Below are 20,687 nucleotides of genomic sequence, written 5' to 3' on the forward strand. Positions count from 1 at the left end.
AGGTTCTCAGGGAGAACACTCTGTTTGTGAAAAGGGTGCTACTTTGCTCAAACTGAGATCTTATTCTTGGGACATCGAATCGGTGATGGCTCCATTCGGATGGATAAGTCGAAGGTGTAAGCGGTTGCAGAATGGCGAACTCCAAAGAAGGGGCCAGAGTTGAGATCCTTCCTTGGTTTCGTCAACTATTATCGACGCTTCATAGCGGGATATTCGAAGCGTGCAACCCCACTGACGGAGTTGTTGAAGAAGGAGCAGCCCTTTGAAGTCCATACAGATGCTTCAGACTTCGTTATTGGGGGAGTACTAATGCAGGAGGGTTATCCGGTGGCCTACGAGAGCCGCAAACTCAACGAGACCGAGCGGCGGTATCCAGTGCATGAGAAGGAGATGACAGCAGTGATCCACTGTCTACGAGTTTGGCGACACTACCTCCTCGAGTCGCGATTTATGCTGAGGACGGACAACATCGCCCTGAGCTATTTCCAAACTCAGAAGCTCTCCCCAAAGTAGGCGCGATGGCAGGACTTCCTGGCTGAATTTGATATGGCAATGGAGTACAAGCCCGGGAAGGCGAATGTCGTGGCCGATGCGCTGAGTTGGAAAGTGGAATGCGTGAATGCCGTACAACTGGAGGGCAGAGGCCAAGCAAGTCAGTTGCACTCCAACTTCCTTTCCCAAATCAGGGATGGACTGTATAGTGACTCCCTTTGAAGTCCATACAAACGCTTCGGACTTCGCTATTGGGGGAGTACTCATGCAGGAGGGTAATCTGGTGGCCTACGAGAGCCGCAAACTCAACGAGACCGAGCATCGGTATCCAGTGCATGAGAAGGAGATGACAGCAGTGATCCACTCTCTACGAGTTTGGCGACACTAACTCCTCGGGTCGCGATTTGTGCAGAGGACGGACAACATCGCCCTGAGCTATTTCCAAACTCAGAAGAAGCTCTCCCCAAAGCAGGCGCGATGGCAAGACTTCCTGGCTGAATTTGATATGGCAATGGAGTACAAGCCCGGGAAGGCGAATGTCGTGGCCGATGCACTGAGTCGGAAAGTGGAATGCGTGAATGCCGTACAACTGGAGGGCAGAGGCCAAGCAAGTCAGTTGCACTCCAACTTCCTTTCCCGAATCTGGGATGGACTGTATAGTGACCCCCAGACAGTTATCCTGATGCAGCTCATCAAAGAAGGCAAGGCACGATGATTTTGGGTCCAGGAGGGACTCGTTTACACAAAAGAGAATAGGGTTTATGTTCCTCGAGTGGACAATTTGAGGCGTAAAGTTTTAAAAGAGTGTCACGATTCCCTTTGGGCTGGACACCCAAGCATTCACAGAACGTTGGCTCTAGTGGAGAGGGCCTTTTATTGGCCGAAGATGGGGACTGATGTCGAGGAATATGTTCGAGCATGCCTTACTTGCCAACAAGACAAGGTGGAGCAGCGGAAGCCGGTGGGACTTTTGGAGCCGTTGCCCGTACCAGAAAGGCCGTGGGAGAGCATTTCCTTGGATTTCATATCAAGCTTGCCACTTGTAGGGAGACTCGGATTGATACTCGTGGTGGTCGATCGGTTTTCAAAGTATGCAACTTTCATTGCTGCTCCCCTACACTATTCAGCAGAGGAGACGGCCAAGCTGATGATGAAGGATGTGGTGAAGTATTGGGGAGTCCCACACAATATCATTAGTGATCGAGATGCTCGGTTCCTGGAACGATTCAGGACCGAGCTATTTAAATTGTTGGGGTCGAAGTTATACTTCTCTACAAGCCTCCAACCCCAGACGGATGGCCAAACTGAAAGGATAAACTCGCTCCTGGAGCAATATCTTCGGCACTACGTGAGTGCCAACCAACGAGATTGGGTGAAGCTGTTGGACATTGCCCAATTCTCCTACAACTTGCAGCGGAGCTCTGCATCCAACAAGAGCCCCTTCGAGATCATCACAGGACAACAACCGTCGACTCCGCACACCATGGCAATTGGGTATACTGGGAGTAGTCCATCATCCTATCATTTCGCAATGGAGTGGCATCGAAATGCAGATATTGCGCGGGCTTACTTGGAGAAGGCGGCAAAAAGGATGAAAAAGTGGGCAGACTTGGGAAGGCGACCGCAAGAGTTCAAAGTTGGCGATTTGGTGTTGGTAAAGCTCCAACCGGCATCACTCCAATTCTTTAGGAACAAAGTCCACAAAGGATTGGTGCGTAAGTATGAAGGGTCCTTCCCAATTATCAGCAGGGTAGGCAACGTCTCTTACAAGTTGCATCTGCCGGCGTGGTTCAAAATTCACAACGTTCTTCACGCCAGCAACCTAAAAGCCTACCACTCGGATCCGCAAGATGCTTCCCGAAGTGTTCCAACTCGGCTACCTCCCATCACAGCCTCCTATGAGAAGCAAGTTGAAACCATTCTAGCGGACCGTAAGATAAAGCTACCCAAAGGAGCTGAGCAGACAGAGTACTTGGTGAAGTGGCGAAAGCTTCCCCGAACTAAAGCCAGTTGGGAGCTTGAAGAAGCCCTACGACATGAAGAAGAAATCATCAACAACTACCAACAAGCGTCAACGAGGGCGTCGACAGTTTAAGTGGGGGAGAATGTCACGAACGGTCATCGCGCACTTGCAACAACTTCATTCAATGAACCATTTGTCGCTCACACATACATATACAGCTGCTTGACAGCATGTTTTCTCTTGGTTTTGGGTCATTTTGCTTGTGAAAATGTAAGTTCGAACAAGCTGCAGCGTTACAAAGAGACCGCTCACCGAACCGAGCAAAACAGCCCCAAAACAGCTCCGTTTTCTCGTGCCGCGGGCTGATTTCTGGAATCTACCTCCGCTCACCAAAACGTCAGCCATCTCAGCCCCTTTGAACCCCCCGGGTGGCACAGGGCTGGATGGGGCTTCGGATATATACCGGGCGTTGAACACTCTTTTGCAAGTTCGCACGTTGCCTTGACGGGAACTTGTTGTCGCGCCCGGGACCAGGTGAGTGGCTGTTTGTGGGCTTACAGCTATTCGTTCAACCTTCTAAAGCCCTTGTTTTCCCCCTCTCCTTCTTTTCTCTTGTGCACGCAAGGTGCTCGCTGAATTGCTTGTAAAGCTTCCCCTTTTCACGAGACGTCGGGACTTGTCCGCCGCTCGTTCTTTCGAACTAATCAACTTTCTCTTTTTACAGGTCCTTCGGGACCTGCGAGAGGTTACAAGTGGGTTGATCCTTGAGGAGCAATATCGCAAAGGCGAAGTGCGACTTAGGCAACGCAAGCTAAGTTCGCGTCTTTGCCGCAAGGGTGACCCGCGACTTAGGCAACGCAAGCTAAGTTCGTGTCTTTGGCCGCAAGGGTGCCTCACGCCTTAGGCAATTCTAGATAAGGCCGTAACATCATGGCATCGGCACTCACTGGATTCACGGGGGACTCCATCTCCCCGCTCGGGACCACCATCCTCCCTGTCACCATCGGGGAAGAGCCGAGAGCAAAGACAATAATGACTATCTTCATGGTAGTCAATCTGCCCTCGGCCTACAACGTCATCCTCGGCCGACCGACGCTCAACAAGTTAAAGGCGATGCTATCAAATTTCCAACTTTGGCGGGGATCGGGGAATCCCAAAGTGATCCGGGAGAGTCAAGGCGATGCTATCTTATGGCGGTTACTCTCCCGGGGAAGTCACGCCCCCGACAAGTCCCCGACCCCTATGAGGGACCCATAGCGCCGATGCAACTGGAGCCCCCCGAGCAACTCACCGAGGTACCCCTGAAAAGGAACCGACCCGATCTGACCGTGAAAGCCGGGATGACGCTCCCCGAAGCGAATCAGCTCCACCTCATCGATTTCCTGAAGAAAAATACCGATATGTTCGCATGGTCCCCCGAGGAGATGCCTGGGATTGACCCGAAGGTGACCCAGCACTAGCTCAACATCGACCCTGAGTCTCGGCCGATAAGGCAAAGACCAAGGAAGTTCGCCCCCGACCGACAAAAGGCAATCAACGACGAGGTCGACCGCCTTAAAGAAGCGGGATTTATTACCGAGGTGAAATACCCTCGGTGGATGTCGAATGTAGTTCTCGTTAAGAAATCCAATGGAAGTTGGAGGATGTGCGTTGATTACACCAATCTCAACCGGGCATGCCCCAAGGACTGCTATCAGCTTCCCAGGATAGACCAACTAGTCGACGCCACCGCGGGCTATGAACTCCTTACGTTCATGGACGCATTCTCGGGCTACAACCAAATCCGGATGGCGACTCAAGATCAAGAGAGCACCGCCTTCATCACCAACAGAGGAGTGTATTACTACAAAGTGATGCCCTTCGGGCTGAAGAATGCTGGGGCGACTTATCAAAGGATGGTCTACAAGCTGTTTAAGCACCAGCTCGGGAGGAATATGGAAGTATAAGTTGACGACATGATCGTAAAGAGCAAGGTTGTAAGCGTGCACTTGACCGACCTGGCGGAAACATTCCAAACGGTCAGACGGTTCAACATGCGTCTGAATCTCGCGAAGTGCGTCTTCGGGGTCAGCTCGAGGAGGTTCCTCGGCTTTGTCATTCACCAGAGTGTCACGGCCTTAGCTGGAATTGCCTAAGGCGTGAGGCACCCTTGCGGCCAAGACGTGAACTTAGCTTGCGTTGCCTAAGTCGCGCTTCGCCCTTGCGATATTGCTCCGCAAAGATCAGCCCACTTGTAACCTCTCGTAGGTCCCGAAGGACCTATAAAAGAGAAAGTTGATTAGTTCGAAAGAACGAGCGACGGACAAGTCCCGACATCTCGCGAAAAGAGGGGAAGCTTTACAAGCAATTTAGCGAGCACCTTGCGTGCACAAGAGAAAAGAGGGAGAGGGGAAAAACAAGGGCTTTAGAAGGTTGGAACGAACAGCTGCAAGCCCACAAACAGCTGCTCACCGAGTCCCGGGCTCAACAACAAGTTCCCGTCAAGGCAAACGTTCGAACTTACGAATGAGTGTTCAACGCCCGGTACTATACCAAAGCCTCATCCAGCCCTGTGCCACCCGGGAGGTTCAAAGGGGCTGAGATGGCTGACGTTTTGGTGAGCGGAGGCAGATTCCAGAAATCAGCGCGCGACACACGAAAACGGAGCTGTTTTGGGGCTGTTTTGCTCGGTTCGATGAGCGGTCGCTTTGTAACGCTGCAGCTTGTTTGAACTTATATTTTTACAAGCAAAATGACTTAAACCAAGGCAAAACAGGCTGCCAAGTAACTGTACATGTAGATGAGAGCGACGAACGGTTCGTTGAACGGAGTTGTTGCGGGTGCGCGACGACCGTTCGTGACATTCTCCCCCACTTAAACTGTCGACGCCCTCATCAACGCTTGTTGGTAGTTGTTGATGATCTCCTCTTTATGTCGCAGGGCGTCTTCAGGCTCCCAACTAGCTTCAGTTTGGGGAAGCTTTCGCCACTTCACCAAGTACTCTGTCTGCTCAGCTCCGTTGGGTAACTTTATCTTGCGGTCCGCCAGAATGGTTTCAACTCGCTTCTCGTAGGAGGCTGTGATGGGAGGTAGCCGAGTTGGAACACTTCGGGAATCATCTTACAGATCCGAGTGGTAGGCTTTTAGGTTGCTGGCATGAAGAACGTTGTGAATTTTGAACCACGCCGACAGCTGCAACTTGTAAGAGACGTTGCCTACCCTGCTGATAATTGGGAAGGGCCCTTCATACTTGCATATCAATCGTTTGTAGACTTTGTTCCTAAAGAATTGGAGTGATGTTGGTTGGAGCTTTACCGACACCAAATCGCCAACTTTGAACTCTTGCGGTCGCCTTCCCAAGTCTGCCCACTTTTTAATCCTTTTTGCCGCCTACTCCAAGTAAGCCCGTGCAATATCTGCATTTCGATGTCACTCCTTTGCGAAATGGTAGGCTGACGGACTACTCCCAGTATACCCAATGGCCATGGTGTGCGGAGTCGACGGTTGTTGTCCGGTAATGATCTCGAAGGGGCTCTTGTTGGATGCAGAGCTCCGCTGCAAGTTGTAGGAGAATTGGGCAATGTCCAACAGCTTCACCCAATCTCGTTGGTTGGCACTCACGTAGTGCCGAAGATATTGCTCCAGGAGCGAGTTTATCCTTTCAGTCTGGCCATCCGTCTAGGGGTGGAGGCTTGTAGAGAAGTATAACTTTGACCCCAACAATTTGAATAGCTCGGTCCAGAATCGTCCTAGGAACCGAGCATCTCGATCACTAATGATATTGTGCGGGACTCCCCAATACTTCACCACATCCTTCATCATCAGCTTGGCCGCCTCCTCTGCTGAACAGTATAGGGGAGCAGCAATGAAAGTTGCATACTTTGAAAACCGATCGACCACCACGAGTATCGATCCGAGTCTCCCTACAAGTGGCAAGCTTGATATGAAGTCCAAGGAAATGCTCTCCCACGGCCTTTCTGGTATGGGCAATGGCTCCAAAAGTCCCACCGGCTTCCGCTGCTCCACCTTGTCTTGTTGGCAAGTAAGGCATGCTCGAACATATTCCTCCACATCAGTCCCCATTTTCGGCCAGTAGAAGGTCCTCTCCATGAGAGCCAACGTTCTGTGAATGCCTGTGTGTCCAACCCAAAGGGAATCGTGACACTCTTTTAAGAGTTCACGCCTCAAATTGTCTACTCGGGGAACATAAACCCTATTCCCTTTTGTGTAAACAAGTCCCTCTTGGACCCAAAATCGTCGTGTCTTGCCTTCTTTGATGAGCTGCATCAGGATAACTACCTGGGGGTCACTATACAGTCCATCCCTGATCTTGGAAAGGAAGTTGGAGTGCAACTGACTTGCTTGGCCTCCGCCCTCCAATTGTGCGGCATTCACGCGCTCCACTTTCCGACTCAATGCATCGGCCACGACATTTGCCTTCCTAGGCTTATACTCCATTGCCATATCAAATTCAGCCAGGAAGTCCTGCCAACGCGCCTGCTTTGGGGAGAGCTTCTTCTGAGTTTGAAAATAGCTCAGAGCAATGTTGTCCGTCCTCAGCACAAATCGTGATCCGAGGAGATAGTATCGCCAAACTCGTAGACAATGGATCACCGCTGTCATCTTCTTCTCATGCACTGGATACCGCCGCTCGGTCTCGTTGAGTTTGCGGCTCTCGTAGGCCACCGGATGACCCTCCTGCATGAGTACTCCCCTAATAGTGAAGTCCGAAGCATCTGTATGGACTTCAAAAGGCTCCCCATAGTCTGGCAATTTGAGCATTGGTTCTTCCAGAACAGCAACCTTCAGATCTTGGAATGCTATTTCACATTTGTCAGACCACTTCCAAGGCTGCTCCTTCTTCAGCAACTCCGTCAGTGGGGTTGCACGCTTCGAATATCCCGCTATGAAGCGTCGATAATAGTTGACGAAACCAAGGAAGGATCTCAACTGTGGCACCTTCTTTGGAGTTCGCCATTCCGCAACCGCTTACACCTTCGACTTATCCATCCGAATGGAGCAATCACCGATTCGATGTCCCAAGAATAAGATCTCAGTTTGAGCAAAGTAGCATTTCTCCCTTTTTACGAACAGAGTGTTCTCCCTAAGAACCTTGAAAATTGTCCGAAGGTATTTGACGTGCTCCTCGAGCGTTTGACTGTAAACGACGATATCGTCTAAGTAAACGACCACGAACTTATCCAAATACTCCTTGAATAGCTGGTTCATGAGAGTGCAGAACGTGGCCGGAGGGTTGGTTAAGCCGAAAGGCATCACCAAGAACTCAAACGCTCCATACCTGGTCACACAGGTAGTCTTCGCTTCGTTGCCTTCAGCAATGTGCACCTGCCAATACCCCGACCGAAGGTCGAGTTTTGAGAAATACTTGGCTTTGCCCAATTGGTCGAACAAGTCCGCAATGAACGGGATGGGATACTTGTTCTTCACTGTCACTTTGTTGAGGGCTCGGTAGTCGACGCATAATCAGAGGCTCCCATCTTGTTTCTTCTGGAAGATAACTGGAGCTCCAGAAGGTGCTTTAGAGCTGCGGATGAGACCACCGCTTAGCAGTTCACCTAACTGCTTCCTGAGTTCTGCCAACTCTGGCGGGGGCATGCGATACATTGGTCTCGCCGGAGGCTTCACTCCTGGCTCCAGCTCGATGTTGTGATCCACACCCCTGCGTGGTGGGAGAGTTTTCGGCAACTCGGGTGGCATAACGTCATTGAACTCCTTCAGGACGTTCGCCACCACAGTGGGTTCTTGAATGGCCTTCTCGTCAAGCGGCTCTAGCTTCAGCGCCGCCACAAAGGTTAATTCACCTTTTCGCACCCCTTTCTTTAGTTACAACGCCGATATATGTTGCGGTTCCTTGGTTCCTCTCCGAGAGACAGGAACCACGCAGGGATCGTCGCCTCCCATCATACATAGGGAGTTCAAGAACGACATTAGCACCAACTTCGCCGTATGCATAAACTCCATTCCAAGAATCACTTGGAAGTCATCCAATGGCACTGCCATCATGTTGGTGTTCCCGCTCCATGTCCCGATTTTGATGGGGACTCCCTTCGCCAACCCGAAGATTCGTCTGGCCTCCGAGTTCACCGCCTTTATTCGACTTGGGCTCTTCTCCAAGATAAACCCAAGTCGCTTTGCTTCTCGATCGGCTATAAAGTTGTGGGTAGCGCCCGTGTCCACCATTGCACGAGTTGTTTGGCTATTGAGCTTGATGTCAACATACATTAGCTCGCCACTTCCTGCTTTTTGTTGCCTTGTCTTCGGGTTCTCCCCCACTTGACCCCGCATGGTGTTCAACAAACGCATGGCTCCCATCCGGGGTCCTTGCGACTCCTCATCGTCGCTGCTGGCTTCAGAACTACTCGAACTAAGGGCGACAACCTTGCCCTTGTCCGATTTGGGAGGGTGGATGGAAGCTGTTAACGCATTGAGTGCCTGTTTTTGTGGGCACTCCCTCACCATGTGTGGCCCTCCGCACAAGAAGCATCCGCTAGGTTTCGGGGCCTTGCCTTTCGGGCTTGGCCCTTTGTGGGAACTCTTCTTCTTTTGTTCGCCCTCGAGCTCCTTCCCTCGAGAATGTTTTGGAGAGCGATTGCCTGAAGATTGTTTCCTTCTCCCTAGGTCTTCGGAGGAAACAAAGTCGGTGAGCCTTTTTGCAGCAGCAATTACCCGACCACATCGGTGACATTCCTTCGATTTAGTTCCTGTTGAGCCCATGGCTTCAAACCATCGAGGAAGTGTTAGGACTCTAGCTTGGAGAGTCCTAATTGAGAGGGACATTCATGTAAAACCTACCAAAGCTGACCCCTATTAAAGAGGTGAAGAGGTCGGCTAGGGTTAGGAGGTTGTTTCTTAGAGAAGAATAAGGAGTTGTAAAGGAATAGGAGTCTTGAGTAGGAGACCTATTAGGAGTTGGTTAGAAGTAGGAGTCTTGAGTAGGAGTCATATTAGGAGTTAGGGTTTAGAAGCCCTATAAATAGTCATGTATTCCTCCTCTTTTCACAAGCAATAGATGAATCTTTTCTGTAGCCTTTGAGCAGCAACTTGGAGGGTGGAACCCCTATAGAGTTCCAAGGAGGCCGATCCCCTAAAGAGATCAACCCCAAGTTTAGAATCTACAAGGGTTCTAACACCTGGTATCATAGCAGCGTTCTTGGCATCTCGCTGCCCTTCCACAGCCATCCATCAACCCTCCACAACTGCCCAAAGTAATTCCCACAATTGCTTAAAAGATCGTCGCCAAATTCCGTCGTCATCTCCACCACCGCGGATCACCCTTTGATATACCCGTGAATTGCAACAGGTTCTGGTTTCCTACCTTACTGCTGTTGCAATTTAGTTATCCTTATTTGAAAATCTCAAAAAAATTATTCCCATATTGCTGCATAAACTTTTCGTCATAAAGTTTTCATCTCTACGATGAAAGATACATTGCAGAATTCCAACTGTATAGCGACGTTTGTTTGATCTTGCTACTATGTTTTTTCTATCCAAATCTCTACGAAATTTTTATGACATCTTTGACATTTCCTAACAGCAGATTTTCTTTGGTTTTGTCAAAAATTCTTAATATAAATCATTGATATTTTCGTCTAATCTGCTATACTTGAAAATCTGCACTGTAAAATTTCAGCCGCGAAGCACTGTGTGTTTGATCTTGATACTACGTTGTTTCTATCCAAATCTCTACGAAATTTTTATGATAGCTTTGACACTTCATAATAGTGGATTTCCCTTTGGTTTCATCAAAAAATTCTCAATATAAACCACTGATCTTTTACGTCCAATCTGCTATACTTAAAAATTTGTGCTGCAGAAAATTTCAGCCACATATTGTTGCCTTAACCCATCTATTTGTAATCTTTTTTGAATGAAATTTCTTATACACTTCATAGATAATCTTGCCTTCTATCTAAAATTAATCTATTAAGAAATTCATCTCTAAAAATGATTTTGTGTTGCTGTAAATTTTCATCGTAACTCGCTGAAATTTTTTGACGAGAATTCTGCAATCGCAACTTGCACCAATTTCCTTACTGTTATACTGCCAAAATTTTCTTGATTAAATTAGACATCCTTGTTGTCATATAAACTATAATTTTGCTATCAATTCCCTTCTCAATTCTCTCAAGTTTTTGGTGTAAATTACGTCAAGAAACCGTTGTTTCTTCGACGACAATTCTACTCTTACAAGACAGCACATACTTGCTGCAACTTCCACTGATTTTTATCAAACCTTTGCTACCATCTACCACAGATCCAAAACTTTCACCCACAATCCTAAAACTCCACCAAACCACACCCTCAAACTGCACCTAATATAGCCACAAAACAAGCCTAAACCATAGCCTACATCCACCAATCCACCAACCCTTTCGACCATCACCTCTCTCAACCAATACATGTCTTTAACCCGACAACAAAAGAGAGATCATAACATCACAGATTTGGCGACATATACTATGGCATCTGAAGAGGTAATCAATGCTAAATTCGAAGCCTTCGAGGCGCGAATGAAGGATAAGATTTGGAAACTCTTTACCGAACTCAGATTGGGTCGACCACTAAGCCCGAAGAAATCACATCAAGGAGAGAGCTTTGCCCAATCGCACCAAGCTCGAAGATATGACTTCCAAGAGAGGGGAAACTCTATGACCGACCCCAACTATCCATACATGAGAGTGGACTTCCCTAGATGGGAAGAAGGAGACCCGATTGGTTGGATTTCGCATGCGGAGCGATATTTTTGGTACCACAAAACCGCAAACGCATCTATGGTGAAAATTGCAGCTATACATCTTGAAGGGGATGTCAAACAGTGGTTTGATTGGTTTGAACACACTTATGAAGTCCTTTCATGGCGACAATTCAAAGAAGGATTGCTGATCCGCTTCAGACCAATCGATTACGAGAATATTGACGGACAATTAGCAAAGATCCGACAAACCTCTACCATTCAGGAGTACCAAACCAGGTTTGAAAGGTTATCTAATCAAACTCGTGATTGGTCTCAAAAACAGCTATTGGGGACCTTCAATGAGGGCTTGAAGCCAGAGATCCGGGGAGAAGTTAAAGCGCGACTACCGTACACGCTTATGGCAGCCATCTCTTTCGCACGACATCAAGAGGAGCAATTGAACTATAAAGCTCGGAGGACTAGGGTCACTCCTCAACCAGCAATATTGAAGCCCTCAACCCCCCCTACTGTCGACCGAGTCCCTACACCAAAGAGGTTAACAAGAGAAGAGCTTCGGGAACGATATGCGAAGGGGTTATGTTGGCATTGCGACGAGCCGTGGAGCCGTGAGCATCGCTGTAGTAAAGGGAGACTTCTTATTATTGAACCAATAAAAGAAGAGGTCATTGAACATCCAGAAGAGAGCCTTGAACACGAAGAAGAAGATGCAGAAGAAGAACCACAACCGACTGAAGTTACGGTACATGCACTAGCCGGCTACTCAAACCCGCAAACGATGAAAGTTGGAGGCCTTCTCAAACAACAACCGATCACTGTTCTCATCGACACGGGCAGTACTAATAACTTTCTAAACAGTAAGGTTGCTGTCCAGATGGCTTTACCTATTGAGAATTACAGCAGGTTTGACGTTAAGGTCGCCGATGGATGGATTTTGAAGTATGATCGTAGGCTCCCGCAAGTGAAACTATTACTGATCATGAGGCCTTACCAAGAGATAATTACATATTTCTTCCTTCTCCCTCTTGATGATCATGAGGCCATGCTCAAAATTAAATGGTTGACGATATTAGGTGATATTTCTTAGAATTTTATGCAACTAATTATGAAATTTTACAGTAAGGAGAAACAGGTGATACTGAATGGGAAACGTGGGGGCGATGTAACAACGATTTGCACACAACAAATGAAGAAGGTTTTGCATAAAGCATGCAGCGACTTTTTGGTACAACTTAGCAGCAAACTAAGGGAGAGCCAATAGAATTTGAAGATCCAAATCTACTTCCTTTGCTTGCTGAATTTTCAGATATATTTGACGAACTGCACAACCTATCTCTTACCCGTCGACATGATCATTATATAACGATTCTTTCAGGCAAACCTCCAGCAAATACTTGGCCATATCAATATCTACATCTCCAGAAGGATGAAATAGAAAGGATTGTAAAAGAGATGTTCGAAACAGGAGTTATTCGGCCAAGTTGCAACCTCTACTCTTCACCGGTGCTACTTGTACGCAAGAAGGACGGAACATGGCGAATATGCGTTGATTACCGAGCTCTCAATGACATAACCATCAAGGACAAATACCTTATTCCAATAGCAGATGAATTGCTGGATGAAAGGGAGCACAAATCTTCACAAAGCTGGACCTTTGATCCGGGTATCATCAAATACGAGTGTGCAAAGAAGACATTACCGAAAACCACCTTTTGAACACACAACAACCACTACGAATTTTTGCTTTCTTCAACAGAAGGTGGAATATCTTGGGAATATCATATCAGAGGAAGGTGTGGCAGTGGACCCCTTCAAAATTAGAGCAATGCAAAACTGGCCGACCCTGAGAAACATAAAATTGCTACATGGCTTTTTGGGTTTAACAGGCTACTACCGCAAGTTCGTGAAAAACTATGGAAAGATCAGTGCACCACTTACTTTCTTACTGGAAAAAGATGTCTTCCAATGGTTGGACAGAGCCTCCGCTGCCTTCGACAAACTTAAGGCAGCCATGACGACGACGCCGGTGCTAACACTACCAGATTTCAACCGACCCTTCATTATTGAGGCTGACGCATCTGGAGTCGGAATTGGAGTCATTCTCATGCAAGATGGTCGACCACTCGCATACACTAGCAAGGCATTATCTCCCTCCCATCAAAATAAGTCAACATATGATAAGGAGATGCTCACCATTATGTGCGTAGCAATGAGGTGGAGACCCTACTTGATTGGTCGACGATTTCAAATTAAAACCGACTATAAAAGCCTCAAGTACTTTTTGGAGCGAAAGATATCATCCCCTGAGCAGCAAAAATAGATAACAAAACTTCTTAGATTTGATTATGAAATAACTTACAAAAAGGGGAAAGAGAATGTTCTTGCAGATGCGCTTTCGCAGCTACCCGAGCAAGCTGAAGTTTCGGTCGTTTCACTTCCGACCAACGACTTCCTTGAGGATATTAAGATGGAATGGCAGGAAGATTCAGAGACTAGTAAGATTATAAAAAAATTGGAGGAAGCACCAAGCTCCGTGGCTTATTATAATTGGGACTCAATAGAATTACACTATAAGGGATGCATTATGCTTGTGACAAATTCTACTTGCATCTTCACAAGCAGATTTTGGACAAAGTTATTCCATATGCAGGGTATTAAATTGAAAAGGAGTACGACATATCACCCACAAACCGATGGCCAGACGAAAGTTATAAATAGGTGCTTGGAGACAGCCCAAAGCCACCCACCAAATAAGACTACCCAAGGAGAACTCCAGACCTAGCCAAGTGCCATTATTGATCGACGGATCGTGACTCGACGACGACGACCCACTAATGAAGTGCTAATACAGTGGGCAAACCTACCAATAGAAGATGCCACTTAGGAGAACTATGACGACTTGAAGATCAAATTCCCAGAATTCATGAATCATCAGCCTCGAGGACAAGGCTGATTTGAAGAGGGCGGGTCTGTTAGGACTCTAGCTTGGAGAGTCCTAATTGAGAGGGACATTCATGTAAAACCTACCTAAGCCGACTCCTATTAAAGAGGTAAAGAGGCCGGCTAGGGTTAGGAGGTTGTTTCTTAGAGAAAAATAAGGAGTTGTAAAGGAATAGGAGTCTTGAGTAGGAGTCCTATTAGGAGTTAGATAGAAGTAGGAGTCCTATTAGGAGTTAGGGTTTATAAGCCCTATAAATAGTTATGTATTCCTCCTCTTTTCACAAGCAATAGATGAATCTTTTCTGCAGCCTTTGAGCAGCAACTTGGAGGGTGGAACCCCTATAGAGTTCCAAGGAGGCCGATCCCCTAAAGAGATCAAGCTCAAGTTTAGAATCTGCAAGGGTTCTAACAGGAAGCTGAACAACTTGTCTTTCTCGGACATGTACTGTATGTCCAGCATTAGTGCAGAAAATTGTTTCACATAGTCTCGAATGGTGGAACTCTGGCGGAGTTGTCTCAACTTCCTTCTTGCGACGAACTCTGTGTTCTCAAGTAGGAATTGAGTTCTCAACTCCCGCTTCAAGTCTTCCCATATGTCAACCCAACACTGACCTTGTTGGATCTCCTCCCAATGGGTTCGCCACCAAAGTTTCGCATCTCCGTTCAGATACATTGTTGCTATAGAAACTTTGGTATCTTCAGAATCGGGCCTCGTAGCTCGAAAGTATTGTTCCATGTCTAACAGAAAATTCTCGAGCTCTTTGGCATCTCTGGCCCCTCCATAACCATGAGGCTCGGGTGCCTTCAAGTTTTGTGGTGGTGCAACGTGGGTGTTGCTTCCTCTCGCATTTAGTGCTCTTGTGAGCATGACCACCTTTGAAGTGAGTTCCGCCACAACATCTTGTAAATGTTGCACGGAGTCTTTGGTGTCATCAGACAATCGGTCGACTAGGGCCTCGACCTTGTCGATCCTAGACTCCGCTTCCTCTTGCGAGCTCTCTACCCCAACAAGTCTTTGTTGGCCATGGTAGAGTTCCTCCATGCTCGCTTCAAGAACATCTAGGCGGGTTTTCGCCGTTGTGAGTCTCTCCTTGTGACTCTTTTTCCCAGTTGGCGCTCCAGATTGCGCCTCCTCCGCTCGCGGAGAGTAGCCAACTTCTCGCTCATCATGTTCGCTGCCGCGCTCCTCTTGAGCGGCTCTAACAGCATGAGAGCGAGTGTGCACATGCAGCCCACCTGCAACTGCTTGGGGCAAGGGTCCGGCTTGCCCCGTCTTGCTGGATTCGCCACGATGCTTAGCCATGGCGAAGTTACGAAGTCCCTTCGCTGCTCGCTCGAAGTGCTTGCCCGCTCTAATACCACAATGTCACGGCCTTAGCTGGAATTGCCTAAGGCGTGAGGCATCCTTGCGGCCAAGATGTGAACTTAGCTTGCGTTGCCTAAGTCGCGCTTCGCTCTTGCGATATTGCTCCGCAAAGATCAGCCCACTTGTAACCTCTCGCAGGTCCCGAAGGACCTGTAAAAGAGAAAGTTGATTAGTTCGAAAGAACGAGCGACGGACAAGTCCTGACGCCTCGCGAAAAGAGGGGAAGCTTTACAAGCAATTCAGCGAGCACCTTGCATGCACAAGAGAAAAGAGAGAGAGGGGGAAAACAAGGGCTTTAGAAGGTTGAACGAACAGCTGCAAGCCCACAAACAGCTGCTCACTGAGTCCTAGGCGCGACAACAAGTTCCCGTCAAGGCAAACGTGCGAACTTGCGAATAAGTGTTCAACGCCCGGTACTATACCGAAGCCCCATCCAGCCCTGTGCCACCCGGGGGGTTCAAAGGGGTTGAGATGGCTAACGTTTTGGTGAGCGGAGGCAGATTCCAGAAATCAGCCCGCGGCACACGAAAACGGAGCTGTTTTGGGCTGTTTTAGGGTTGTTTTGCTCGGTTCGGTGAGCGGTCGCTTTGTAACACTGCAGCTTGTTCGAACTTACATTTTTACAAGCAAAATGACTCAAAACCAAGGCAAAACAGGCTGCCAAGTAACTGTACATGTAGATGAGAGCGACAAACTGTTCGTTGAACGGAGTTGTTGCGGGTGCGCGACGACCGTTCGTGACAAGAGGGGGATAGATGCCAACCCGAAAAAGGTTCGGGCCATAACCGAGATGCATTCCCCCCGCTCGATCAAGGAGGTGCAACGACTCGCCGGGAAGTTAGCAGCGCTCAGCAGGTTCATGTCACGTTCGAGCAACAAGTACCTCCCTTTCTTCCGGGATCTGCGACAGGCCAACAACTTTACGTGGACCCCGGAATGCGAAGAAGTCTTCGAAAAGTTAGGCATGCCTCGCCCGCTTGCCCCGACTCGCCTCACCCGAGCCAGGCGAAACCCTTGGTCTCTACCTGGTGGCCTCGACGTATGCAGTCAGCTCAGTGTTAGTTCGGGAAATGCCATCAACGTAATAACCCGTATACTATGTCAGCCATGTCCTCGTCAGGCCCAAGGCGCGATACTCCCTGATCAAGAAGCTAACCCTCGCGCTAATGAAGACGGCCCGAAAGTTGTGGCCCTATTTCCAAGCTCACACAATCAAAGTGATCACCGACCAGCCATTGCGACAAATCCTTTCCAACTTCGACGCATCGGGTCGGATGCTGTAGTGGTCAGTCAAGCTCGGCGAATTCGACATTCAGTACCCCCCAGGACCGCCATCAAAGCTCAAGTACTGGCTGACTTCATTTCCAAGCTAACTCCTGAAGACTATGCTATTGGGCAGGAGAACAACGAGAGCATATGGACCCTGCACGTGGATGACTCGTCCATTACCGAAGCAGCTGGGGTCGGGCTTATCCTCAAAGACCCGTCCGGAGAAACCTACGAGAGATCGCTCCGATTACAATTCTGGGCCACCAATAACGAGGCCGAGTATGAGGCGCTACTTCACGGCCTACGCCTCGCTCTGGAGATGCATGTGGGCAACCTCGAAGTCTTCAGCGACTCCCAGCTGGTGACGGGACACGTAAATGGGAGCTACAAAGCCCGGGACCCAACGATAGCGTTATACTTGACAGAGGCGAAGCGGCTCACCCATCGCTTCAACCGCCTCTCGATCGCTAGAATACCTCGGGCGTAGAACACGCGGGCCAATGCGTTGGCCAAATCGGCCTCCACCCGCAGCCCGACATCGACCCCAGCAATTGAGTCCGTAACGGCACCAACAGTGACGACTCACGAGGTCGTCGAAACGGAGGTACCGCCAAGCTAGACAGAAGAAATCCTCTGCTTCAAGAAGGACAGAACGAAACCCGATGACCCGACGACTGTGAGACGGTTGAGACGAACCCAAGCCTGGTACTGCGTCGTCGGCGGAAAATTGTACCATAGGGCCTTCTCTCAACCCCTCTTGCGCTGCCTCGCGCCATCAGAAGCTGAAACAGTTCTCGCCAAGCTCCACGAGGGGATCTGTGGGGAGCACATCAGGGGACGAACCTTGGCCTTCAAGACTCTTAGACAGGGGTACTACTGGCCGACTATGCGCTAAGACGCCATATCATACGTGCAGCAGTGCTAATAATGTCAAAGGCATGCCCGATCGCAACATCAGCTAGCAGTCCCTCTTACCCCGATGGATGCGGCCTGGCCCTTCGCCCAATGGGGACTCGATCTCCTTGAACCCTTTCCTCCAGCATCGGGACGACGCTTTCTTATAGTCGAGGTCAACTACTTCACGAAGTGGGTTGAAGCCGAACCCTTGGCCTCCATCACCGAGAAACAAATCCAAAGCTTCACGTGGAAGAACATTATCACCTGGTTTGGGATCTCGAGGGCTATCATCACCGACAACGGAGCTCAATTCAACAACGCTAAGTTCAAGGCCTATTGCCAGTCATATGGGATACAGTTGAGGTTCAGCTCGGTTGCACACCCCCAAACTAACGGCCAGAAAGTAATGAATCGGGCGATTCTAGAGGGCCTCAATAAGAGGATCTCGGGCGAGCACGGAGCCCTGGGTGGACCAGCTCCCTAGTGTCTTATGGGCAATGCGAACGACTCCCAAAACCGCCTCGGGAGAGTCTCCGTTTACGAACAAGAAGGCTCCGAGGTAGGCCGGGCCCTTCCTCTAGCGCCAAAAATGTTGGTGAACAAATGTGTCGTGGCTTATGAGTCAGCACGGCTTGGTCCACGGGTCGATGTCGGGAGTCTTTTGTCGGCTGAGTTGGATTCCGAGGTAGGCCTGGCCCTCGTGACAGGGTGTTGATCGGCATTCCTCGGTCCGGGTGTCATTTGAGTTGAGTAGCGTCTCTCCGTCTTCAGGCTGGTCGATAGCTCACCTTCGTACACTGGATGGCAATTCCCAGGTTGAGACACTCGCGGCTTGAGGGTGGCCGCTTTCCTGCAAAAATTACCTTCGTCCGGTGATTCCTGACTTTGGCCCCTCCGACGAGCAAGTCAGTAGTTGTTTTTCTCTTCTTTTTCCTCCTTCTCCTCCCTCCTCTCCCCCGGTCGGATGCCGGCCGGGGGCTTTTATACTACTGTACAAGGGTCGGTCATACGCGGGTTTGGCGTGGCAGCCGATCCTCGAGGGATGAGACGGCACTTTTGTGTGGCCGTCGTCCAGGGACACGCGGAACGATGCCAGACGGCGCTGTCCCGAGCTTCCGGGACAGGACATACCAAATAACGCCTTGGTACGGAGGCACTGACTTGGCACGTGGGGGTGCTCCCCTTGCTAACTCGGATGTAGCACGACGTGGCATCGGTTGTGACGTGTCTTGAACCCAAAATATATCTTATCACATGCCACCAACACCGCCGTTGGGTAGGCCGTCCAGGAGGATAATGAAGCTGGAGGGGAGGATAGCGCTTCACAGAGGTCAAAGGTGGCACCCGGATCTCCTATGGAACGCCACTGGCCTTGCGCACACCATCAACGTCGCCATTGGGTAGGCCATCCAGGAAGATAGCTAAGTTGGAGGGGAGAATAGCCCTTCACAGAGGTCGAAGGTGATGCCCGGATCTCCTCTGGATCACCACCAGCATCGCGCGACACCGATGCCGCCTTTGGGTAGGTTGTCCAGGAGGATAACGAAACTGGAGGAGAGGATAACGCTGCATAGAGGTCGGTGGTGATGCTCGAATCTCCTCTGGAACACCATTGGCCTCCTGTGCCACCGACATCATTTGATCAACCGTTCGAGAAGATGTGCACCGAAGGGGAGGAAAGCCGAAAGGCAGGATAGTGAAGCCCTTTTACCAATGCTACAGAAGTTATCCTTCTCCTTTTGTGAAATTAATATTTGAAACGGATGAGAATAATAAAATTACTTTTTTTCCCCTTTTATTCGTGCCCTTACTGCTTGTGATAGCATTTGCCATTTTTTCGATCAATAAAGTTGACAACACAAGGAGAATTAGGACTAAATGTTTTACTTTTATAAGTATTGAGGTCCTAATATAATATTTTAAAATATAAAATTCGGGATGCTAAACATAACTAACTTGAGGGTAATATGTTAACCCATCAACAGATTATGCAAATAGTTGCAGAAGGTAATATGTTAACCCATCAACAGATTATGCAAATAGTTGCAGAAGTTAAGAGTCAAAACTGCACAACAGCACATCGCTCTGATGAGATGAAGGTCAGAAAATTGTAAATCGTCTATCCTAAATAAAGAAAGTGAAACATTTCAAAAAAAAATTAAGTGAATATCAATTTTTTTAACATAAAAAATTGTTACCAGCAAAATGAAAAAAATGATCAAATCACCCAAAAAAAATTGCCACGCACCTTCGGATCGTCCTGCTTCTTCTGTAGGAGTTGATTCAACACATGTAAGCAGTCCTGGAGTCGGGAGCTCTGGAACAGGAAGGCGGCCTCCTTGGCCAAACTCTCAGCGTCTAGCGGATGTCCTTCGTCATTCACCGGACCATCCTTGGTCTCGGGCAAGGCTGCCGCCCCTGGTGCGGCCGATGACTCCTTCGCCTCCATTCTCAGATCGATCAACTCAGAGCAAATCGCAAGCACCGAATCGGGCAGTACGATGGAGAAACCAGCTATCAAAGAGAGCAAGGTAGGCCGAGTGGAAACGACCCTCACTACGGCGGCAGATGAGCGAGCGTCTCGATGGACATCGTCAGGTTCTGGAGATGAAAGAGGTTACTGGTAGGATTAGGGTCAAGGGAAAGAAAGAAACAGAGAGAGAGTGTGTGTGTGTGTGCGTGCGCGCGTTTGGAGAACAGCGGCTTTAGGTTTCCATGGCCGCTGGCGAGAACGGAAGAGTTTGAGATGCAAGGCGGAAGGGGAAGGGAGCTTATTTATGTACAGGATACAAGAAGAGCGAAATGTGAAAGCTTGAATTATTGTGCTTTGCTCGCACGTGACAATTCTAGCCGTTACAATCCGTACATTTCAAATAATAAAATAAATAGTCTTCATTGTTATTATTTTACTATAAATTTAATTGAAATAAGTAAAATATCAGCAATAAATAAATAAAATTCACAAATTATAAAATATATAGCACAAAAAAATATATAAATAATGTACAAAGTAATCTACGAGATTTAAAATTGAAGTTATAGTTATGTTATTTTTAAATAGAGTTGTA

General features: G+C 48.5%; 1 pseudogene; it reads right to left on the reverse strand.

Moving 5' to 3' along the window:
* Nucleotides 1–20,344, reverse strand: part of LOC135596406 (uncharacterized) — a 59,487-nt pseudogene extending 39,143 nt beyond the window's left edge.
* Nucleotides 20,345–20,687: the final 343 nt, after the last annotated feature.

Source organism: Musa acuminata, chromosome BXJ1-11, assembly GCF_036884655.1.
Source record: "Musa acuminata AAA Group cultivar baxijiao chromosome BXJ1-11, Cavendish_Baxijiao_AAA, whole genome shotgun sequence".
Classification (NCBI taxonomy): Eukaryota; Viridiplantae; Streptophyta; class Magnoliopsida; order Zingiberales; family Musaceae; genus Musa; species Musa acuminata.